Consider the following 6,715-nt stretch of genomic DNA (forward strand, 5'->3'; position numbering starts at 1 on the left):
TCAGTTTACCAATTGATTCTGGTACATCTGTTCTTCAAATAAAGTATTCTGTGACATAAAATATGCTTTTGATAATAGTCATACACAAATAATTGTTTTTCTTGAAAGCTATCTAGCATATTTAAAAAGAATGATATAACATTCTACCTATATTACAGAGGAAATAAAATGTTATCATTTTATTTGGTTTATATCCTTTTTAGCAACATAAAATTTATTATGCCTACTTATTTTGCAAAGTTCCAGGAAATCACATAATTTGTTTACCCGGATGTTAAATATATTTTCGCAGTGCCCTTGGTGGCAAGATTTGACATATAAGAATGTTCGTTTGATTTTTCTGTTTCACTCATATGTTCACAAAAGCCTGAAAAATATTTTATTGGAATTTATGTGGTGTTGAATGTTTATAAAAAATTCTTAATGCATAAATGTTTCTATCATGGTAAACCTCAATATGATGTACAATTTTAATGAACTAATTAAAGCACATTTAAAAATAATTCTCAGTGCACATTTGAAAATATATAAATTATAATTGAAGTATATATATTTGCATGTTGTTCCAAACACATATCAAGAAAATAAATGTTTTATTTTGCAGTGAATTTTAACATTTATCCATTTCCATAATATTTAAAACACACACACAAATACATACACACAAACACAGAGATACACATATGATGATTTTTTTTAAGTACACTTTTTCCTAACTGTGAATCCAATGACAGCATAGCACTTGGCTTGGTTTTATGGTGGGTAAGGTTTGTGAAATCATTCTAAGAATTTCTGTTATTTCTGCGGTTATGTTATGTGTAGCTTCAGATAGTGGAGGACTGACTCACCCAGGTTACTATACGAAGGTAAATAAAAAAACAAGGAGGGTGTGTGTGTGAGTGAATACATTTTTAGTTTACAAATAAGCAATTGAAATCAAACTGCACATACAGAAAACAGAGATAAACTATTCAATGAATTTCAATTATGCCAGAAGTCATGAAGGGTGAGGGAGGGTACAGTTGCTAAAAAAAAAAAAAAAAAAAAAAAAAGTGGATAAATGCACTTCAGAGAACAAAAAGAGACCAAGTAATTCTCATGGGAAAATACTGAGGTAAGGTAAGTAAATAATTATGTATGAGATACTACTAGCAAGATGATACTGATTCAGAGGCAAGTTTCTGCTTATTCTAGAACTTGTATTTTAAATTATGTTGCTTCCATAGAATTAGAATCCAATTTTCAAGCTGTAGCCATTATAGCATGATTATAGGATATGGTCTTAAAAGTTTGAATTATATTTTGGAAATATGAAAATGAATATGAAATATGAATATAAAAATAATATACCAAGAATAATTTCTCAGTTGATCAATTCATCTTTCTACAGAGCCCATTACACACAGGGGTATTACCTCACTGACTGACAAAAATTTATCATAGACAATCTATAACAGGGCAAAATTAGTTAGAGTAATAAATTACTAATGCACATTTAGCTTTTATATTTATGTAATTTTTACATAGTGACCCCATTATTTGATTGTATATTATTAATTATATTAAGTTGGTAAATTAGTTTTGCTATTTTTGTAGACTTATTCAGTAATGACCATTAAACTACTTAAATTGTTTTTTGGATCACAAATTACATAAGAACAACTACTGGCCTCAAAATAATGTCTTATAACTTATGAACACCATTAAGCTAAGGGATTCATTCTAGTTTTATAAACAAAGAAAGTCACCATGATTATGACAAAGTTATAGATTTTTATTCTAATGTCTATTTTTCTTTGTGAATAACGAGAACAAAATTCATATCTGTAGGTCACAGACTACTCTGTTGAATGTTATACTATGTATTTTGTTTATTTAAAGGACTTATTTTGAAAAAAACAAAAGATTCTTTATCAGAATTTAAGGTATATTAATCACAATGTCATTTCAATTTTATCTCTCCAGAATTCATCTAGGATGCATGATGTACTTGATTATTTTTAAAATATTATTTAATTAACAAATTAGGGTTAAATTAAACATGAGGCTAGCTCTAACTATTCACTATTTTGAATATACTGTCGACTCCAAAAGAAAAGACAAGGACAAGGACAATGACATATATATAATGTTTCTGTTCCTGTTTCCTGACACAAAGCTTTAAAACATTATAATTTTCGACCCTTCCCCCAACTCCTGGCAGTGCGGATTCCACCAGCCCCGGGCCCCGCCCTACCGCTGTGCCCAGGCTCGCTGTCCAGCACTGTCTGTGCCCTGGAGTGCTGGCTGCTAAGACACTGAGAAATTGACCATCTTTGACAAGATGTAGTGCTGCGGTGGGTCTGATGGGAAATGTTCACTCATGGCATCGGAACTTCGTAAGATGATCTCTGTGGCAAGGCTTGAAAAGCATAAGAATTTGTTCTTAAATTATAGGAATCTGCACCATTTTCCATTGGAATTACTGAAAGATGAAGCACTGCCATACTTTGAGAGGCTCTATATGAAAAGGAACTCCCTTACTACTACCTTGGTACCTCCACTCAAATAACATAGTTGTGGTTGCAGAAGCTATCAGGTCCCTCATAAAGCTCCAGTGTCTGGAAATTAGTGAAAGTGCCTTAGAAATCATTTGCCCAGAAGTTGGTCGTCTGAGAGCTTTATGTCATCTTCACTTAGCTAATAACCAACTGCAATTCCTACCTCCAGGAGAGTTCACCCTTGTAGTGTACAGTCGTCTGACCACCACCACCATGAAGAAGTGAGCGAGTGTTGCACCCTCCAAGACCCCCTGTGTCTTTGCAAGCCTGCCTTTGACATCCTCAGGCCCTGGCAATCTCTTTCCTAGATCAACAGTTTTGCCTTTCCCAGAATAACAAATAAGAACAGTCATATGGTATACACCCTTTGGATCTGACTTCTTTCACTTGGCATAATGAATTTGAGTCTCAGCCCCTGGTGTATATATCCATGATTTATTCCTCTTTATTATATTAATGAGCAGTATTGAATTGTGTAAAAATGCCAGCCACTGCCCATCCTCCTGCTGAAAGGCATCTATTCTAATTTTTTTTAATTGGCTTTGGGCTGGCGGACTGTCCCTCTCCTGAGAAGGCCAGGAGCCAGGCTGGGGCCCAACAGCCCTACCCACTCCCTGGAAGGCCCGGTCCCAGGCTGGGGACAGGTGGCTTGGCTCGCTCCTGGGAAGGCCTGGTTCTAGGCTGGGGACAGGTGGCCTGGCCCACTCCTGGGAAGGCTGGGTGCTGGGAGGGAGGTCAAGCCACGGGTAAGGAGGAACTCAGCGCTGCTGTGCTGTGCAGCCTTGAAGTGCTTAGAACAGCAGATCCTGCTCTGTGCGGTGAGGCTGTGGGACTCCGCTCTTGGAAAGGAGAAAAAAATTCATTGCTATCGAGTGCATGATCTCACAACCTCTTCAAACCACACATACTGTCTTCTCTTATGCAAAAAAAAAAAAAAAAAGAAAGAAAGAAAGAAAGAGAAAAAAGAAAATAAAAAAGAAAAAGGAAAAGGAAAGAAAAAATATTGGAAAGGGGTCAAGATGGCAGCGGCAGCCAAGATTCTGAAGATGCAGACAAAACATATCCAACTGACCTGGAGCTTTTGGAAAAATTCCCCGCAAATGGGGACTGCTTCTTCCTTACATCCGTAAGAACCCTGGACATCATCTATCTGTAAGGAGGGAGTTCAGCAGAGACCTAGGAGGAAGGCTGTGTTGGCAGCGGCAGCTGTGGTGGTGGTGGAGGCTTGTATTTGGGAGAGGCAGAGATCTGATCCAACCACCCTGATCTTTTGAAGAAATTGCCCCAAAGGTGGAATGCTATCATCACACATGATCAGGAATACTGGACAACATGCAGTGTGGGAAAAGAGTTTGGGAAAGAATTGAGATGGTGGGGGCAGCAGCAACAGCTGCAACCAGTACTTAGGAGAGGCAGAGATCTGATGCAACACACCTGGATCTTTTGAAGAAATAACCTCAGAGGCAGAATGCTACCACCACACATGCTCGGGAACTTGGGACAACATGCTGTGTGAAGAGCAAGCTCGGATTGGATACTGCCAAGGGGTGAGGCCGGTGTGAAGGACAGTGAGGCTAGGATCGCAGCCTACTGTGAGGCAAGGCCTGAGCTGGAGCCCTTTGAGGCCGGGATTGGAGCCTGCCAAGGGGTTAAGCCAGTGCCGGGGCCAGTGAAGCCAGGATCGGGCCCTACCATGAGGCAAGGCCGGAGCTGGGTCCTTCGAGGCAGGGATCAGAGCCTGCTGAGAGGTGAGGCCAGTAGTGCTGGGGCCAGCCTGGTCAAGAATGGGGCCCACCATGAGCAAGGCTGGTGCTAGGGCCTCTGAGGCTGGGATTAGAGCCTGCCGAGGGGTGAGGCCAGTGCCGGGGCCACCAAGGCTGGGACTGGAGACTGCTGAGAGGCTAGGCCAGTGCTGGGGCCTCTGAGGCCGGGATCGGAGCCTGCCAAGGGGTTAGGCCAGTATCAGGGCGAGCTAGGCTGGAATCGGAGCCTGCCATGAGGCAAGGCCAGTGATGGTGCCTCCAAGGCTGGGAACAGAGCTTTCCAAGAGCTTAAGGTAGACCTGGAACCAGCAAGGCCGGGATCAGAGCCTGCTCTGAGGCTAGGCCGGTGCTTGGGCCTCCAAGGCCAGGATTGGAGCCTGCTGAGGGGTAAGGCCGATGCCTCGGCCAGTGAGGCTGGGATTGAAGCCCACCATGAGACAAGGCAGGTGCAGGGGCTTCCGAAGCTGGGATGGGAGCCTGCTGTGAGGCAAGGCCAGTGCTGGGGCTTCTGAGGCTGGGATCAGAGCCTGCCAAGGGGTTAGGCTGGTGTTTGAACCAGCGAGGCTGGGACTGGAGCCTCCTGTGAGGCAAGGCTGGTGCTGGGGCTTCTGAGGCCAGGATTGGAGCCTGCAGACGGGTGAGGCCAGTGCTGGGGTCAGTGAGGCAGGGATCATAGCCCACTGTGATAGTCATAAAAAACTATCACAATGGCAGTTCTATCAAAAGTGATCTGTAGTGAAAATGCAATCTCTATCAAAATGCCATTGTCATTCTTCACAGAAAAATCAGCCCTAAATTTTATATGGAGAAACAAAAGGCCCAGAATAGCCAAAACAATCCTCAGCAATAAGAACCATGTGGGAGACATATACTACAGAGTTATATTATTCTCTATAGAGTATAATACTATACAATAGAGTAATAGTAAGAAACTATACAAGGTCGGGGCTGGGACCTCCAAGGCCGGGATCAGAGCCTGGCGAGGGGTGAGATTGGTGCTGGGGCCAGTGAGGCGGGGATCGGGGCTTGCCATGAGGCATTGTGGTTGCTGGAGCCAAGGAGGCCGGGATCAGAGTCTGCCATATAGCCAGGCCAGTGCCAGGGCCATCAAGAGTGGGATTGGAACTTGCAATGCGGTATACACAGAGAAATATCATAGAAAATAAAAAAAACAGATGCTTTCCCTAATATGCAAAAACTAGGAAGAAATAGGTAATAGTAAGAGAGATAGTTGAAGAAAGGGCCCTATAGTGGAGCAATTACGGTGACCAATCAGAGGGTTTGGGATGGGGGAGGATGGAATCTCTTTAAAACTCATGATGTACGTAAACAAATGTATCAAAGTTAATCACCAATCAAGCATGGGATCGAGGGAGGGGGAGGGAAAGGGATGGGGATTGGATAAGGGCTAATTGGATGATGTGTACTTGTATATCCTCACATGTCTTATACTCCATTGTGATGTATGACTACAATGCACCAATAAATATATATATATATATATATATATATATATATATATATATATATATATATCTGGGCTTGGTGGTGCACGCTTGTAATCCCCGCGCTTGGGATGGGAGGCTGAGACAGGAGGATCACGCAAGTTCAAAGCCAGCCTCAGCTACTTCGTGAGGCTTTCAGTAACTTAGTGAGACCCTGTTTCCAAATAAAATATAAAATGGGTCTGGGAGTATAGCCCAGAAGTAGAAAGCCTCTGGGTTCCACTCCTAGTACCACCAAAGAAAAAAGAAAAGAAAAAATATATATATTAAAAAACTTTAAAAATATATTATAATTTTCTTATCAATCAGGGTTTTATGATAAACTTTTTGTCTGAAAAAAAATGTTCTTTGAACCCAGAACCTTATGTAGAGCTCACAAGATCTTATAATTGTGTAAATTACAGAAGCAAATGTCATACAACTACTATATTTCTCAAAACTTTTATAGTAAGAGGGAAATCTTATGTTATAATTAGGGCAGTTCTCAGTAGATTTATGGATAGAGATAAGTTCCCAGAGAGGTCAAACAATAATTAGAAGGTTGGAGTGTTTGGTCTCATCCTCATTCTCTTGATAGAAAGAAGGACTTAAAATTGAGTTAACAATCAAACCTATATGAAACCTCAAGGACCTGGAAAAAGAGAAACAGGTCTAATCTCAAAGTCAGTAGAAGGCAAAAGATAATTAATATCAGAGCAGAAATAAATGAAATTAAAAAAACAACAAAAAATACAAAGGATCAACAAAACAAATAACTTGTTCTTTGAGAATATTAACAAGATTGATGAACTATTAGCCAACCTAACCAAATGAGAGAATCAACTCAAATTATTAAATTCAGAAATAAAATAAGAAGACATACGACGTACAGTGGAGAAATCCAGAGGATCATCGCAAACCATTTTGA

The sequence above is a fragment of the Muscardinus avellanarius genome, assembly GCF_963383645.1.
Source record: "Muscardinus avellanarius genome assembly, chromosome: 3".
NCBI lineage: Eukaryota > Metazoa > Chordata > Mammalia > Rodentia > Gliridae > Muscardinus > Muscardinus avellanarius.